Genomic DNA, 17,800 nt, shown 5'->3' with positions numbered 1-17,800 from the left:
TTAAGCAAGCATCTGACTTTGGCTCAGGTCATGATCTCACGGTTCGTGGGTTTGAGCCCTGCATCAAGCTCTGTGCTGACAGAGCCTTCTCTCTCTAGGAGAGAAGGGAGGAAAGGAAGACGGTAATTAGGAGACACCGTTGCTGACTGTCCCAGGCCTGGAGCCGGGAGGAAGGTGTGCCCATGTGGCATCTCATAGTCTTCAAGAAGGAGAGTTATAACCTCCGTGAAGACAGTGTGCTTTATTCCTCCAAATGTTAGGATGGCAAAATATTTGAAGTTAAGCTTGGCTACTTTTGTTGGGGGTGGGAACCCCAAGCCAGAGAATTTTTGTAAACTTGGGGTGGACCCTAGAATCAGTTACGTTATCTCAAAAGAACCCCAAATATGCGTGGGATTCGTATCTCTGGGCACGCATTGGAAGTCAGGAGGATTTTGTATGTTCCCTGTGTTAGGACTGTAGAAAGTTGATATATATTTAACTATGCTTACTTGCATGTGGATGCATGCAGAACCTTCATGTATAATCCTTAATATTTGAAGCACATTCTTGGGGATTAGGCATATGTCTGGTTTTGCAAATAAAAGCAATGCTGAAGATCGTGGGTCCTGTTGTCAGGTAAGATTGCCATAGTTAGTTAGTGATAGTTGTGATCAGGAAATTAAAAACACCTGAGACTATGTTTCAAGGGACCTCTCTGCCCAGTATATTAGCTGCTTTTCTGGACTGTGTACTTGGCAAATTAATAATAATAATAATAATAATAATAATGATAATATGTAGTGACAGAGTCATGGAGAACCTGGTTAATAGAAAAGATTGTATCCTGAATGGATCCAGGAACACTTTAGAGACTCCAGCATAGGGGAGGGCTCTGGAACTGTCCTGGGGAGATGGCACCCGCCATAGCATGAGTCTGGGAGTGTGTCCTCTAGGGATCCTCTGTAGCTCCATTACAGTGGGGGTTCCAGACATGGCAGTTTTCCCAACAACAAAAATGAATCAGCCAGGACAAATTGGAATCCCTTGCGTGAGGCCTTCACAGGACCATCTCACACTAGTAATTCAGTGCTTGGCCAACCAGAGGGTTAAATGAAAACGTGAGTTACACCAGTTTTAATATTCAGGTACTATCCGTGTCTAGCTATCTAAAGTACTGTATACACTTGATCATACAGAAACTAAAATTAGTTCTTCTACTAGTGACATAAGGTGCCGACCGTCAAGGTGCTTATGATCTCATTGAAAGAGCCAAATGTTGGGAGCTAATGCAAATGGCGGAGAAGGCAATGTCAAGTTCAGGAGATAGAGTTGAGGGAACGATGGACGTGAACTGCAGTTCTTCCCTTAACGTTGTTGTCCCCAACTATCACCTCCCCATTTCTGCTTCTCGTTCAGGCTGGGTGTCTGGGGCTGCCTCTGTGACCCTGTCCTTTGTGTTTCTTCGTCACCCCGTGGCTGCTCTGTCAGAGCCCTGGTGTTGCAGGAGCCAGTCCGCGTGCTCCCCTGAGCATGAGGTCTTTCGAGAGGGCCTCTCTGTCATCTTCTCCATCTCTCTTGCCCCTTTGACTCTTCCTGGCCGGTGACAGTCATCCTTACGTTCTTTTTTTGTTTTTTGTTTTTTTTAAGTTTATTTATTTTGAGAGAGAGAGAGGGCTGAGGGAGCAGAGAGAGAGGGAGAGAGAGAGAGAGAGAGAGAGAGAGAGAGAGAGAATTACAAGTAGGCTCTGCACCATCAGCGTGGAGCCCGATGCAGGGCTTGAACTCCCGAACCGTGGGATCATGACCTGAGCCAAAGTCGGATGCTTAACCAACTGAGCCCCCCAGGCACCCCCAGTTGGCACTATATTCTTACTGAGCAACCAAGCTGTTACTAGCCAAAGGCCCTTGTGTGATCACATTTGACCTTGTCTTAGGGCTGCAGTAACAAAATACCACACACTGGGTGGCTTATAGACTACGGGTTTTTCTCATTGGCTGGAGGCTGGAAGCTGGTAATTAGGGCACCACCATGGTCAGCTGAGTGCCCTCTTCTGGGTCACAAGATTTCTCCCTGTGTCCTCATACGGTGGTAGTGGTGAAGGAGCTCGCAAGGTCCTCTTTTATAAGGCTACTAGCCCCATCCATGAGGGCTCCCTTCTCACGACCTGAGCACTTCCCAAAGGCGCCACCTCCTAATACTGCCACATTGGGTGTTGGGATTCCAGTGTGTGAATTTTAGGGGAACACAACCTTTTAGACCATAGCACTTGTTAGTGACATATAATATACACATAAAGAAGTGCACATCATGATTATTTTTGTACGTGGTTTTTTGTTAAATTTTTTTTAATGTTTATTTGTTTCTGAGAGACAGAGAGAAACAAAGCATAAGCAGGTGAGGACAGAGAGAGAGAGGGAGACACAGAATCCGAAGCAGGCTCCAGGCTCAGAGCTGTCAGCACAGAGCCCAATGCGGGTCAGATCATGACTGAGCCACCAAGGCGTCCCTGTACATGGTTTTTGTTTTTGTTTTTGTTTTTGTTTTTTAATGTACGTGTCTTTATTATTTTCGTACATCATTATTTTTGAGTCCAGCTGATTTAAAACCTGACAGAGTAGATGTTTGGACACGGAAGGCATAGGGATGCAGGGTGTAGCTTGCTCGGGTACAAGCAACAGAAGGGTTATTCTGACCAGTGTGAATCCTGAACTGGGGACAGCAAATCCTCCAGCATAGCTGCTGGTCTCCTGTTGTGGCACAGCATGAGGAGAGGATGAGGACAGACCAGTTTCATCTGAGCAGGACAGAGCCAGAGGTTCGGACATTTTCATAGAGAAGAGCTCCTTGTTTGGGTTAAGAAATTACATTTTGTTTTTTAAAACAGATTTGTGGTTTCTCAGAACTGAGGGGTGATGTGAACACGTGGAACAGTCACCTTCCTGGGGCACCTGGGTGGCTCAGTCGGTGAAGCATCCGACTCTTGGTTTAAGCTCCTCCATTGATGCTCTCACGGTTCGGGAGGTTGAGCCCGATGTTGAGCTCTTCGCTGACGGTGCAGGGCCTGCTTGGGATTCTCTCTCTCTCCCTCTCCCTCAACCCCACTTGTGTGTTCTCTCTCTCTCGCTCGCTTTCTCAAGATAAATAAACTTTAAAAAATCACCTAGCTTAGTTCTATTTTTAATTTTTTGAGGAGCTTCCACAGTATTTTCCAGATGGGTGATGGGCATTAAGGAGGGCACTTGTCGGGATGAGCCCTGGGTGATATATATATGTAAGTGATGAATCACTGGGTTCTACTCCTGAAACCAATCCTACATTGTATGTTAAGTAACTTGAGGAAAAAAAAAACCCCACCAAGGGGCACCTGGGTGGCTCAGTTGGTGGTGAAGCTTCGGACTTGGGCTCAGGTCATGATCTTATGGTTTGTGAGTTTGAGCCCCGCATCGGGCTGTCTGCTGTCAGCACAGAGCTCGCTTCAGATCCTCTGTCTCCCTCTCTCTCTCCCCCCAGCTGTCATGCGTGCTTTCTCTCTCTCAAGAATAAATAAACATTAAAAAAAAAAATCACCTTCCTAACTCAGGTTCAGGGAGGCAGTGGTAGGCAAGTTGGCTCAGAGACCATTTGTAACTAATTGCCGTGTTAGCGTTTCCAAGTAACTATGGAAACTGCTAAGCATTAACAGGTAGCTTTTTCTGGGCCCCTTGAATAGGTAGATAAGCCAGCTACCTGAGCAATGATCATATTTAATTTTTTCCCCACAAAATTATAAAAAGAACTGGTTTGCTTAAAAGTCTGTTTTAATAAGTGTGTAAAATATTGCCCTAATTTTTTTTTTTACATTCTTGTTAAGCTCTCCAAATACTGTCAAATGGGTTTCAGCCTACTTGAGAAGAATTATCATGAATTCTGAATAATGATAATTATTATAAATAGCTCCTCTTCATTGAGTGTTTGGTATATATTAGCCACTGTTCTGGGGGGAAGTTTTATTAAATAAGTGATTAAGGGTTGTTGGAAATATTACAGAGCTCTTGTAATTGAACAGGATTATGGGTATACGTCAACAATTTTATTACCAGAGATAGAATGAATCATGGCTAAGAAAAAAACAGCAAGTGATAAACAAGCCAATAAAATTACAAGATGAATTCACTGCGGAGAAAGAGTAATTATTTCAGTTATTTTTTTGTGCTTAATTAACATTTATTAAGTGTCCTCTGGGTCACAGGCACTGTTAGGTACTTTTACATCTGCTATTTTATTTAATTACGAGGAGTTCTTCACTTCCAGATAAGATTTCCCATGGGCTTCCTTTGACTAATGAGTTATTCTGAGCCGGTCCTGCTTGCACATTAAGTCACCTGGGGAGCCAGAAAACCACGGTGCTGGGGTTTCATCCTTAGAGAGTGTTTGATTGTACAGGGTTGGGACCCAGCAGCAGGGTTTAAAAAAAAACTTTCCTCCCTCTCCCATGAGCTCTGGTTACATCAGCCGGGGTGAGAACCACTGTATTACACTATTTGAGATGTTATTTCAACTGCAGAAAAATATTGACTTAAACTCTTGAGCAATGAGTTTGCTAGGCCAGGTGGAATAAGTAAACCACCTGTTTTCCTTTTTCTGTTTCCTATGAGCTGGGATGTGGGAAGTGTCAGAACAACTGCTGAATGAAGCAGGCTTCAAAGTGTTGCCCTAAATGTCTCCGACCCAGAATGTCCCAGTGCACTTAATGTTTCCCCGGGTTGTGCTCTGCGGCATTTATCACGCCAGTGACTTGCTTAAGGTTTGGGTTTTTTTTTTTTTTAAGGAAAAAATAAAAGACTATTTAGGGAACTTCTACACTAGAGGTTAATTCCTTTTAATGAAATACATACATATATACAGAGAACAGATCTGTGAATAAAAAAAATTAAAGAGGACACGGAGAATTGTGAGGAATTCTTTTGTGGAGGGATTATAGGTTGAAATGGCGTCTTTCAAAATCGTCTTTGATGTCATAGTAAAATGGTTTAACATCAAAACATTAAAAAAAACCAACAACGAAGGAATCAAGTGGTTTGGGGAGCTCAACTTTTCTTTAAACATTGTTATAGCCTGAGATCACATAATGGAGAGTTATCCTAAAAAAATGATCCATAATCGAAAACATACCCAGTCCCTAAAATATCCATGGTCATCTTCACAAATAGATTTGCTTCAATGGGAAATTTTAGTCCTGCCTAGAAAAACCCAGGGATCTTATGGTGTAATTGGTGGAGGGGGGAAAAAAAAAACTTCCATTAGTTCTGTCAACGTTAAACATTTTCCCTGAAAATAAATTAACATTTCTGGTAGAGCCTTCCCCTTAAGAACGTTGTGGCCTTACGGGGCACCTGGGTGGTTCAGTCGGTTGAGCGTCGGACTTCAGCTCAGGTCATGATCTCACCACTCATGAGTTCGAGCCCTGCGTGAGCCTGGAACCTCCTTCAGATTCTGTGCCTCCCTCTCTCTCTGCCCCCTAACCCACCCACATTCTGTCTCTGTCTGTCTCAAAAATAAATAAACATCAAAAAAAATTTAAAAAATAATCTTGTGGCCTTTTAAAAATATTGTGTTGCATTTGCTAAGACTTGGGCAAGTCAGTCACTCTTTTGGACCTGGGATTCTTCACTGGTATAACGAGGGGATCGTCAGTGTCCAGGTGGGGCTTCACTCAGCCCCCAGATTCGTCTGTAGAGCAGTGGGGGAAAGTGTCGAGGTGGCCCCTCGAGGGGTCTGTAGGTCTTCCAGCCTGGCCTCAGAGCTGCTGGGGGAGAGGGGGCATCTTGATGTGTGTTCATTTGCAGAAAGAGAAAATCAGTTCAGTCCTGTATGCATTTTTGAGGACCTACTATGCATCAGGCAGAATCCCAGGTGCTGGGACTAACAGGGTGACCAAACTCAGTGTTAGCCCTCAGGTAGCTTAAAATGACCTGAAGGAGGCAGAGACACCGGTAATTCCAGCATTTCTTCAGCTAGCTCAGGGGCTGGGTGGGAAAAGGGGGTCGGTGGGAAGACTGTATGTGTGAGCTCTGGATGGTTTTTTTATTTTTTTTTATTTTTAGAAACAAATGACAAATAAAAGACAGTTTCCTCTTTGAATCACTCTGTCCAGCCACTCCTGAGGGGAAAAGAAAGAGGAAGGAGGAGGGCCCACGTTGGGTGGTTGGGACTTCCTTCGTGCCCTGGAGTGGACCCAGGGGCTCCTGCATGCTGATGAAAGGGCTCTCAGGGCAGGAGGACCTGAGGTCTCAGAAAACCACAGAACCAGCCCTTAGGGGACAGAGGGACCTCAGGAGGTTACCTAGTCCAGGGAAGTTACCTTGGCAAGCCCACCTGCCTGCATATCCAGGTCTGTATATCCTACATCTTCTCTTCCTGTCTCTTGTCCTTGACCACGTGAACCAGCAAGGAACCAGCAAGTTAGCCTGCGGGCCTTTGCATATGCTGTGATTATTATTATTTTTTTTTAATTCTTTTTTTTTTTTTTTTTTTTTTTTTTTTTAAAGGGAGAGAAAAACACAGAGTGTGAACGGGGAGGGGGCGGAGAGAGGGAGAGACGCAGAATCCGAAGCAGGCCCCAGGCTCTCAGCTGTCAGTACAGAGCCCGTCGCTGGGCTCAAACTCACAGACTGAGAGGTCATGACCTGAGTCGAAGTACAGCGCTTAACCTACTGAGCCACCCAGGCACCTGCATGTGTGGTCAATTCTGCTGGGATCCCCTCCTATCTGGGCTGGGCAAAGTCTAACTTGTCTTTTTGTTTTCAGCTTAGATATCACCTCCTTGGGGAAGCCTTTCTTATACCCAACACTTCCCATCCCCTGCTGAGTTAAATACCCTTTTCTATGATTGCCCAACACTGTACCCACCACTGTTGTAACACTTTTTCATACTCCATTGTAATTGCTTGTCTGCCTGTAATTGCCCCACTAATCCATGAAAGCTCCTGGCTGGCTGGGAAGATTTAATTCCTGGAATTAACTCCTTGCCACATGGTCACATGCTTGGCCCATCATAGGTGCTCAGTAGCTAGTTCTTGAAAGAATGAGTATTCTCACTTTACAGCAGAGGCTACAGGAGCTCAGGGACATTCATTGCCTTGCTGAAAGTCACACAGCTTTGAGAGACTGAGAAGGGACTGGAGCCTCATAGTGTGAGTCTAAAGAGGAGACAAGGCCAGATCTGGTTTCTAGAGCCATAGTCCAGGTTCTCTCTGCTCTGAATCATGGAAGTGAAAAAAAGTCACCCTTGTTTGGAGACGACCACTTTCCTTCTGGGGACCTTTATGCTGTCTCCTGGATTTTGTCTTTAGGTGATGTAATGGTCAACTTACTCTTTGTGTTCTTTAAAAAAAGGGTTTTGTGAGAGTGAGTTAGTGCCCCTTTTTTTCCGATTTCTGGGATTTTCCCAAGGCCCTAAAAATTTTCCCAAGTGAACAACTTATTTCCATTTTCTATTTTGTAAATCTGGTCAAAAAAACTTGAAAGAAAGAGAAAAAAGTCCTTTATGTAACTGGAAGACATAGCGAGAGGAGTCAGGAGAACTGTAGATGAGGGGTGTGAGTGTGTGTGTGCATGTGAGGCCTGAAGGGCATGGGCGTATTGTACAAGGACAGAGCTTGTGAGTATGCTTATGTGGTTCTTAAATTAAATCTCCTCTTTCTTTGGCCACCAAGCAATTCTGTGATCATGATTTAAAAGGGGATTTTAGGGGCGCCTGGGTAGCTCGGTTGGGTGTCTGACTTTGGTTCAGGTCATGATCTCACAGTTCGTGGGTTTGAGCCCCGCATTGGGCTCTGTGCTGACAGCTCAGAGCCTGGAGCCTGCTTCGGATTCTGTGTCTCCCTCTCTTTCTGCCCCTCCAATGTTTGTGCTCTGTCTCTCAAAAATAAATTTAAAACAAGGGGGATTTTAAGGGTACCTTGCTGGCTCAGTCAGTGGAGCAGGCTACTCTTGATCTCAGGGGTCATGAGTTTGAGCCCTGCGTTGGGTGTAGAGGTTACTTACAAAAATAAAATTAAAAAATAAAGAAATAAAAGGGATTTTAAACCATACTCATGCCACAGGGACAAGAAACCTGTGTGTGTGTGTGGGGGGGGGGAGGTGGGGGGGACAAGAGGAGAGATGGCAGGAGAGCACAGGTGGCTGACTTGATCAGCCGGTAGTGTTCTCCTACCACAATTGGGCTCAGCCTCCAGACCTTTTGTGAGTAAAGTGAGGCCAGTGGATCAGCTTCCTGTAATTCATCACCCGCCGAAAAGCAAAGAGAAAACACTAAGGCAGCTAAAGATTTAATCAAAATAAAGGCCAGAGAAAGGCAGTTTGTATCTCTTCCGTGCAATAATGAGAATGTCTAGACGCGGCAGACCGTGCTCTGACCCGCACGCTAAACGCTGGCGACTGTGTTCCATGGGATATTGTTTGACTTTGGTTTTATGAAAACTCCCTTTGATTCATAAGTTTTTGCTGCTGTAAGAGATGCTGAGGGTGATGGGGTTGGTGTTCTATATAAGTTTGTTTTCTTTCCTCAGCCGTGAAGAAACCTAAAACAGAAAGTGATTCAGGCATAGAATGATTCAGACCAGTTCAATCTCAAGTTGAGTTGAGCATTTTGCTGGGACCCAAATACTCCTGTTGTAACTCAGACTTCCAGCATCCTTTAACTTGGAATTCTGAATTTGAAAAGGACAGCCTGGCCCCACCCTCTGTCCCTAGAACCACACAGTCTAGCCAAACTATCCCTTGGTCATAGGATTTTGGTTTGGGTCTTTGCTCTTTGCTGTGTAACCGTCAGCAAGTTACTTAACTTCTCTGAACCTCCATTTCTTTATTTGTAATACATACCACTATTTTGAACATTAAATGAGAAAAATTATTTGTGAGACATGCTCTGTAAACCCTGACGGTCTGAAGAAATGGAATTGAGAGGGGTTATTCTCTCACAGTGTCTAGTATGGGAAAGAATAATAGTGTCTAGGATTTACTGGGGGCTCACCTTGTGCTCAGGTCTCTTGTCGCGTGCTTAATCCTTGCTGTCACTCTGTTTTACAGGAGACGACACTGAGGCCTGGAATTTGAGCATCACGTTCAAGGTTACCAAGTTGGTAAGTAACAGCTGGATGTGACCGTGGCCATCTGCTTCCAAGCTTGTGCTCTTGACCACTTTGCTGTGAAGAAAAATTAAAGTGGATGGAAGTATTAGGCCAGGACATGGATTTCAGTTTAGTAGAAATAAGAACCTGCCGCTCTGTTGAAATTAGAATCCATGTGTTTTCTTTCGTTCACTCCACGAATATTTATTGAGACCCTACAAGGTTATCAGGTGAAATTATTAATTTATTTTTATTTATTTATTTAAAATTTTAATTTAAATAAGAATTTTGGAGACGGGGGGGGGTGGTGGCTCAGTGGGTGAAGTGTCCTGCTCTTGGTTTCGGCTCAGGTCATGATCTCACGATTTGTGGGACCGAGCCCCGTGTCAGGTTCTGTGCTGATAGTGTAGAGCCTGCTTGGGATTCACTCTCTCTCTGCCCCTCCCTTGCTCTCTCTCTCAAAATAGATAAATAAAGCTTAAAAAAATAATTTAAAAAAGAACTTTGGAGGAAAGAAGATGCTCTCAGCCTCTTGTCGTCAGTAACAGGAGTAATAGTTGACAGTTATTGAATGCTGTTGAATGGCAGACGCTGTGCCAAAAGCTTTGAATTATCTTGTTTAAATTTCAAAAGAAACTTGAGGATCAAAGAAGAGAAGTAACTTGCCCAAGTTCACTCCAGTAGCAAGGGTCGTCTTAGTCCATTTGGGCTCCTGTAGCAGAATACCACAGACTGGGGGGCATTAAACAACAGAAATTTAATTCTCCCACTTCTGGAGGCTGACAAGTCCAAGATCAAGGTGCCGGCAGATTCGGTGTCTGGTGAAGGCCCACTTTCATTCACAGATGGCCATTCTTTTGCTGTAAACTCACATGGCAGAAATGGTGAGGGAGCTCCCTGGGGTCTCTTTTATCAGGGCACTGATCCCATTCATGAGGGCTCCCTCCGCAGGACCTAATCACTCCTGAAGGCCCTGCCCCCTAACACTGTCCTTTTGGAGGTTAGGCTTCGACACATACATTTGGTGGGGACACAGACACCCATGGCAGGGGTGGAGCCAGTATTCGCATCCAAGTAGTCTGGCTGGAGAGCCAATGCACTTAACTGTTGGCAGGCCCCTCATGGAAAACCAGCTTGGGGCGCCTGGGTGGCTTAGTTGGTTAAATGTCCGGCTCTTGATTTCAGCTCAGGTCATAATCTCACGGTTTCATGAGTTCAAGCCCCTCGTGGGCTCTGAGCTGGTAGCTCAGAGCCTGCTTAAGATTCTCCCTCTTTCTCTGCCCCTACCCCGCTTGCACTCTCTTTGTCTCTCTCAAAATAGATAAAATAAACTTAAAAAAAAAAAAAGAAAGAAAGAAGAAAAGAAAGAAATGAGCGTGGGTACCCGCTATCCCCGCCAAGCACTCCCTTTTCTGCCTCTTCTGTCCCTTGTCTTCCTGGTGTCCTTACTACCCTGTGTTTTGCTGGCTGGCCCCTAGAGAGCTTTAGCTGTAGAATAGAGATCAGGTGGCAAGCTGTCGTGGAGTAGTCTCTCATGTACACCTGTAACTTTTATTTTAATTGGGGTATAACTTACATACTGTAAAATGTACAAATCTATTTTGTTAAAGATTTTTAAAAAAATGTTTATTTGTTTTGAGGGAGACAGGGCACGTGTGCATGTGCCAGCAGGGGAGGGGCAGAGAGAGAGGGAGAGAGAGAATCCCAAGCAGGCTCCATGCTGTCAGCACAGAGCCTGATGTAGGGCTTGATTTCAGGAATCGTGAGATCATAACCTGAGCTGAAATCAAGAGTTGGACGCTTAACCGACTGAGCCACCCAGGCACTTTAAGATTTTTAGGATTTTTAAAAAAGATTTTATCTTTAAGTAATCTCTATTTCCAACGTGGGGCTCAAATTCCCAACCCCAAGATCAAGAGTAGCATACGTTTTCAACTGACTGAGCCAGCCAAGTGCCCCAAGGTTTTATTTTATTTTTTTAAAGCTTATTTATTTTATTTTTGAGAGAGAGAGAGAGAGTGAGTGAGCGAGTGGGTGAGGTACCGAGAGAGATGGGGAGAGAGCCCTGCAGAGCCTGACATGGGACTCGAACCCACAAACTGTGAGATAATGACCTGAGCCAAAATCAAGGGTCAGAGGCTTAACCAACTGAGCTCTCCAGGAGCCCCTTCCCCAGAGATTTTATTTTTAAATAATCTCTACACACAGTGTGGGGCTCGAACTTAAAAACCCAACATAAAGAGTCATATGCTCTACCCACTGAGCCAGCCAGATGCCCCTTTATGAATTCTTAATGTCACCCCATCTTGTCCCCACCTAGACAGGGCATTCAAGATTTTTATCTCTCCAGGAAATTCTCTCATGCCCCTTCACAGTGAGTCCTGCCCCAGGGCTAACCACTGTTCTGACTTACAAAAGTCCTGGATACATCCTGTCATAGATTACTGCTTCACACTTATCCAGATCCAAATATACTTGCTCAACAAAAACAAAGTACAGATAAAAATAACACTTTAAATAGCGTGGGTGATCCTGTCATTCCACCCAACAGGCGTCTCTCTCTTGGAGTGAGTGTGAATGAGACACAGATCTGCTGTTCCTTCTGTCACTCTTTGTTCCTGTGGCTTTTTGGAGTATGAGCATCTATGCCATCAAGGGTGTGTCTTGTATTTATAGATTTTAATTATCCTACAACACAGCTCTGAAATCCAAGCTAGCTATTTCTTTCTGGTGCTCAACCCAAGACACCAAATCCAGTGCTGAAGGGACACAGCCTGTGTTGGACCTGTGTTGGGAGACGGTTTGTTAGTGTCCATTGTGAAGCCTTATTACGGGCTTTTCAAGGAGAATTTTGACTGCTTCCGGTTTTCATATCCGTGCTGACTTTGGAAGCTTACCCTTGCGTAAGCTGCCGCTGTAATGTGCACAGAACTCAAGCACGGGTAGGTGGTTATGTTACACTTGGAGACCTAGAACACTCTGCCAGCATGGGGGACTATGCTGATTTGTGTCTTTCGTGATATGAACACAGAGTGGACTAAAATGTAAGACTTGTACCTAGGGGAGCTCATCAGAAAGGGAAGTCCTTTAGTGTCAGAGATGAAGAGAGAAAATTAAGTCAATTGGATACGTGGGCTGAAGTCATGACAGCTTGTGGGGTTTTGTGCCCAGGAGCAGGCCATGGAATCTGGGTGTTAAGGTTGAAATGTCACAGTAGGTCTAGAAATGAGACTTGGGTCCATTGTGAAACTGAGCACTTGAGAGCCTTTTTAAAAAGTATTAATTGATTAATTAATGTGTGTAATTGTTACACTGTAGACTGTCCTCAAAAATAAGCACTAAACAATAATGAGATGCGAATACACAAGAATGGTAAGGAGGCATAGAAGAGGAACTAGGAGGATATTGCTTATGCCTAGACAGATGGGCTGGGGAAAGGCAGTATTCAAAGACATAATGACAAAAGAGACACGACTATTAGATATCCCTTCAGATCTTCTCCAGTCCTTAGGTTCCAAGAATTTGTGACCAAGTCACAAGAATCTGTGGCCCTCTTGCTGGTGGCAATGTTCAAAGAGAGATGGCTGAGGCTTGGTTTCCACTGTAGGTGTGCATTGATGTGTGATATGTGTGACCAAGGTCCCTCTGGGGGGGAGGGGTCGGGGTAAAAAAGAAGCCTTGCTTTGTAGCATTTGCTGATTTCTATGGTACAGATGCTTTCCATGTCCAGTTTCAAGCTACAAGCCTGATGTCCCTGAACCCAGAATCGGGAAGAAAGGTGTCCACTCAGCTCACCTGAGCTGGTGTGAGCTGGCTTCAGCACCCCAGTGGCTCTGATGTGCATTCTGTTTTTACACTGGGATTTCTGGGTTGTGCATCATGGGTGGGACTTACAGGAAGTAGTAATGTCATGTGTGATATCACAGGGGCAGGGAGAGCCAGGGGGACAAGACTAAAGCTCTGGTGCTCTTTCTTCCCTTGTATTTAAAAACACGAAACAACGTTTTGTGAGTATGGGTGGAGAAATGGGCATACTTACCACACAGTTGGGGACAGTGACAGTAAGGGCAATATGGCACTATCTGCGTTTTCTGAGTGCTTGGCCCTGCGATTTTACTTCCAAGATTTTATCCTATCTGTCGTATCTTTCCTATAGTCACCCATGGGGTATGTGAAGACATATGTAATGTACGCGCATTGCAGCGTTGTTTATAATAAAAGCAAGATCGAGGGGCGCCTGGGTGGCGCAGTCGGTTGGGCGTCCGACTTCAGCCAGGTCACAATCTCGCGGTCTGGGAGTTCGAGCCCCGCGTCGGGCTCTGGGCTGATGGCTCAGAGCCTGGAGCCTGTTTCCGATTCTGTGTCTCCCTCTCTCTCTGCCCCTCCCCCGTTCATGCTCTGTCTCTCTCTGTCCCAAAAATAAATAAAACGTTGAAAAAAAAAATTAAAAAAAAAAAAAAGCAAGATCGAGGAAGCAGCTGAAATGTATGTTGGCAGGGGATTGATTCAATCAGTTACAGTATGTTCTTACAGTGGGATACTTGGCCACTGTTTAAAATAGAAGGTCATGTGTGCTAAGAAGCTCTGATCTCCAGGATACATTCTCTCTTTTTTTTTTTTAAAGTTTATTTACTTATTTTGAGAGAGAGAGAGAGAGAGAATACGAGTGGGAGGGGCAGAGAGAGGGAGAGAGAGAATACTAAGCAGGCAGTGCAGAGCCCAATGTGGGACTTGATCCCACAAACCGTGAGATCATAACGTGGGCTACAGTCAAGAGTCGGAGGCTTAACCAACTAAACCACCCAGGCGCCCCTCCAGGATACAATCTTAAGTTAAAAAAAGAAAAGACAAATGCAGAAAAGTGTATGTGGTATGTTCCCACCATGTGTGGGGGGGAAAAAGTAGGAGATACAAGTAAGTCCACACACCTCATGTGCTTGATTACGCATCAATTATTACTGGCAGATACCAAGAAGGAGGTGATTGTGGGGAATACTGTTCACCTCTTGGGGAAGAGGCTACCGGATTGTGCTCTAGGGCAGATGGAAGATGTCTTGTTGTGTATCTTTTCTATTTTCTGAATTCTTTTTTTTTTTTAATTTTTAAAATGCTTTAAAAATTTTTTAGAGGGGGGGCAGAGAGAGAGAGAGAGAGAGAGAGAGAGAAGGAGAATCCTAATCCTAAACAGGCTCCACACTCAGGGTAGAGCCTGACTCAGGACTCGATCTCACAACTCTGAGATTATGACCTGAGCCAAAATCAAGAGTCAGACACTCAACCAGCAGAGCCACCCAGGTGCCTCTATTTTTTTTTTTTTTTTGAATGTTTAAGCATGAGCATATATTATTTTTTGTGTTAAAAAAACAAACTAGTTAACAAAAACTTCTCTTTGGGAGCTTTCAACATAAAAGCCCCTCTCATTTTTAGAAGAGATTAGCGGTCTTCTCGGGGTCGCTAATTCCCAGTGTTTACTGAGCATATGCCAAACGGCAGGTACTTCTGGTTTCAGGCTCAGTCCTCTCGAGCCGGTACGCCTGGGTCTCCCTGTTTGTAGGCTCTGCCTGGATCCTAGCAGTTGCCCAGTGAACTTGAACTTGTGATCATAGTCATAGTCGCATTTTCAGGAGAAGGGAATTGAAGTCTTTGTGCAAAGTCAACAGCACTCTTTCAAGTGTTTTTAGAGCAGAGGTGACCCAGCTGCTTCCGAGAAATCCAGGCTACCTGGAAGGGTTCTCAAGCCTTTCGCCCTCCTGCCACTCGACCCTAGCACCTCTCTTAAGACCACACGGAAGTTTTTGTCAGTGTTAATTTTTCCATCTGTAGGACTCTTTAAAGGCCCTGGAAACTTGGAGCTGTATTTGTGGACCAAATGAATCGCTGATGTGTTTAGAAACAGCAAAGACCCAGGAGAATTTGTTTGCGGTATCCTTTTCTGATTCATTAAGTATCTTCCCAACTTGTGTTATGTACACATTGTCAGAGGTCTGAGGGACACTGGCTTTGCTCCTTTACGAAGACTGGCCTTCAAGGCCTTTCTTAGCAAAACAGATGTTCCCAGAGGTTCTTTTATTGTTGCCAGTGTTCCCTGCAGCCATATTTCTAACCCAACCCATCATGCAGTGTTTTAGGGAACCAGACACGTGCTCTCTTCCCTCTCCCTTATCATTTGGTAACAAATGTGGTAAACAGGTTATTCATCTCCAGAGGGCTGTTGTTACAATGTTGTGCCATTTGATCAACAGTAATCCAAACAGGCAAAAGGGCTGGAGTGAAAACTGAACGTTGTGTAGCATCCAAATCACAAAAACTGACCTGAGAGTTATTTAAGAGAGTGACATCGTCTGTAACATTCAGATGAAATTCTTGCCAGTGAGGGCTGTTGGACATTGGCACTTTGCCGTCTCTCGAGATGCTGTGTTGTGGGCTTGTTCAGAGAGTGCCCTTAAGTGCTTTAAGTATCACCGCCCCGTGTGTCACGTGGGTTGTAGTGGGTTTCGTTTACTGGGAGCTGGATGTGTATCAGCCGTGTTCTCTTGACTCCCCAAATAGTAATTCTATCTCTGCTGCCTGAATGCAGATGCAGGGTACGTTTAAATGCTCTTTCTTGTCGGAGGCCTTTCCTGGCCCCCCCTTCCCCCCATGCTCCTCTTGTTCCATGTCGTACTTAATTAAAGCAATTATCTTACCGGCTTTAAATAATTGTAGCTGTTTGTAGCTGTCTCCACATCGCACTGAGTGCCAGGAAAGGTGGCATGGATCATCTCGCTTCCTCTGTGCATAGCCAGCGTGCAGCCTATGTCACAGCCCTTCGGATTTCATCAGTCAGGACTCTTTTGACCTCAAAGCAGGACCCTGACTTGAACCGGCTTCCCCAGAAAGGGGATTTATGTCCTTGAAAAGCCTAGGGATGGAAATTAACGCATGGAGGTTTCAACGGTGTTGCTAAGGCTTACACAGTTTTTCTGCAACCCTCAGCATCACCTACCGTTTCTTTCTGGATTGTGGTGGCAAGACGGCTCTCAAGAAGTTCTGGCAGAAGGGAATAAAAAGGTCACGTTTTCAACGGTTAAAGAAAAGTCCCCGAATTGAGTCTCTGTTTCTGATTGGTCTTATCTGGGCAACATGCCCCTCGGGAACCAATCCCTGTGGCTTAAGAGAATGCGATGCTCTGATTGGCCATCCTGGATCGAGTGCCCGCCCCCTGAAGGAGCTGAGGTTAGGGTCTGCACCCCCCCAGAGCACAGGGACTGAGGTGAGGGGAGGTGGGTGTTCCCCAGGAAAATCTGGGAACCGTGTGTGAATGGGGGCGGGGTGGGTAAGAGCAAGGATGTCCAATAGAGTAGGTTTTTAAGGGGTGTTTACTCAGTGAATGAATTAACAGATGAATGAGCAAACGGGAGCGTGCTGCTGATTCTGTGAGCTGGTTTATACAATACCCAGAGTGGGGTTTTAACAGATGGAGCCTTTGCAGAGAAGGAAGGATAAAAGAGAGCCTTGAAATCAAGTCCTGTAAGGGTGACAGTAAATTAGCTGAAATACTTAAGAAATAGGAGACATATGAGAGCTGTTTCCAGATGTGTGAAGGGCATTCCTAGAAATGGAACCTTTGCTGGGTCCTTGCTTTATGTCTAAGGCACTGGGGCTAGTTGCTTGGATCGGCGTCTCCCCTCTTTTATGTTCACTTTATTGTTACTGGACAGTCTATTTATGTTCACTATAGAAAATCTGAAAATTTACACAAAAGCGAAAAATAAATGTCCTCCCATAATCTTATCATCAAAAGCTAATTGTTATTAATATCTTGCATATATTCTGTCAACCTTTTCTCCCTCTATGTAGCTGCATTAAAAAAAAATTGTGAGCCACTGGGTGGTTCAGTCGGTTAAGCGTCTGACTTCAGCTCAGGTCATGATCTCGTGGTTCTTGAGTTCGAGCCTTGCCTGGGGCTCTGTGCTGACAGCTCAGAGCCTGAAGCCTGCTTCCAATTCTGTGCCCACCCCCCTGACCCTCCCCTGCTCACGCTCTATCACTCTCTCAAAAATAATAAAGATTAAAAAAATTCTTATTTAATCTTGATAATGGTTATTTGTCAGAGAAGGGATCTGTGGCTCAGACCTAGGCACTGGAGTCCTAGGGCCAGAATTGAGTCCCCAGGTGCCAGCCTCTCATTTCTGGGCGTTGGGTTTGCCAGCTTCATAATCAGCAGTCTGAGCACTAATAGGGCTTTACGACTGTTCTCTTCTGAGAATCCTGATTTCATCACTTTGTGCATCCACTCACTCCTTCACCCATGTGCTCAGGTGATCTTTAACTGAGTGCTTTCTGGGTGCTGGGGCTGTACCGGTGAACGAGCCAAGGCCCCTACCCTCCTGCAGCTGACCGTGTAGCTGAGCTCCACCTCATCAGTGAATGGTTAGGTCAGCAGCAGCTAGGGATGTGCGGGGACTGCCGATTGCTCTGGTCCCAGTCCCCAGCTTCTGTCAGGAAGCTACCAGCAAAGCAAAGAGGAAGCATCGCAGCCGGAAGGCCTTGTTGATATATGCCCTCCTCCCAAGCTCCCTTTCCTGAAGGGAATGGCAGTATGTTGAGGGGTGGGAGGCTCGGGGTACACATTACCTGTCCTCGCCCTCCCAGGCCTGGCTCTGCTGGGTGATCTGCGGTTTGGCCCACATTGTGTCCACGTGATGATCCTGTTTCCTGAACCTCA

The 17,800-nt window shown here is 45.2% G+C and overlaps 1 protein-coding gene and 1 long non-coding RNA gene across 6 annotated transcripts in view; one reads left to right on the top strand and one right to left on the bottom strand.

The window, feature by feature from the left end:
• Positions 1 to 8,276: 8,276 nt before the first annotated feature.
• Positions 8,277 to 16,143, bottom strand: LOC121042986 (uncharacterized). 2 transcript variants are annotated; one of them, XR_005796607.1, is made up of 4 exons: positions 16,079 to 16,143; positions 15,780 to 15,994; positions 8,997 to 9,168; positions 8,277 to 8,544 (listed from the first exon to the last, which is right to left on the bottom strand). It is a non-coding gene; the product is annotated as an uncharacterized LOC121042986 (long non-coding RNA). The 2 variants fall into 2 exon arrangements; XR_005796608.1 differs by lacking the exon at positions 15,780 to 15,994 and having other exon boundaries at positions 16,079 to 16,128.
• CYRIB (CYFIP related Rac1 interactor B) overlaps positions 9,044 to 17,800 on the top strand; it is a 106,403-nt gene continuing 97,646 nt past the window's right edge. For all 4 annotated transcript variants that reach the window (XM_040494423.1, XM_040494428.1, XM_040494426.1 and 1 more), the window contains exon 1: positions 9,044 to 9,105. The gene's annotated coding sequence lies outside the window, so the exon portion shown is untranslated. The remainder of the gene's footprint in view (positions 9,106 to 17,800) is intronic.

Source organism: Herpailurus yagouaroundi, unplaced genomic scaffold (assembly GCF_014898765.1).
Source record: "Herpailurus yagouaroundi ecotype Mexico unplaced genomic scaffold, PumYag 186, whole genome shotgun sequence".
In the NCBI taxonomy this organism is placed as follows: Eukaryota; Metazoa; Chordata; class Mammalia; order Carnivora; family Felidae; genus Herpailurus; species Herpailurus yagouaroundi.
This window is presented reverse-complemented; position numbering and strand designations above follow the sequence as displayed.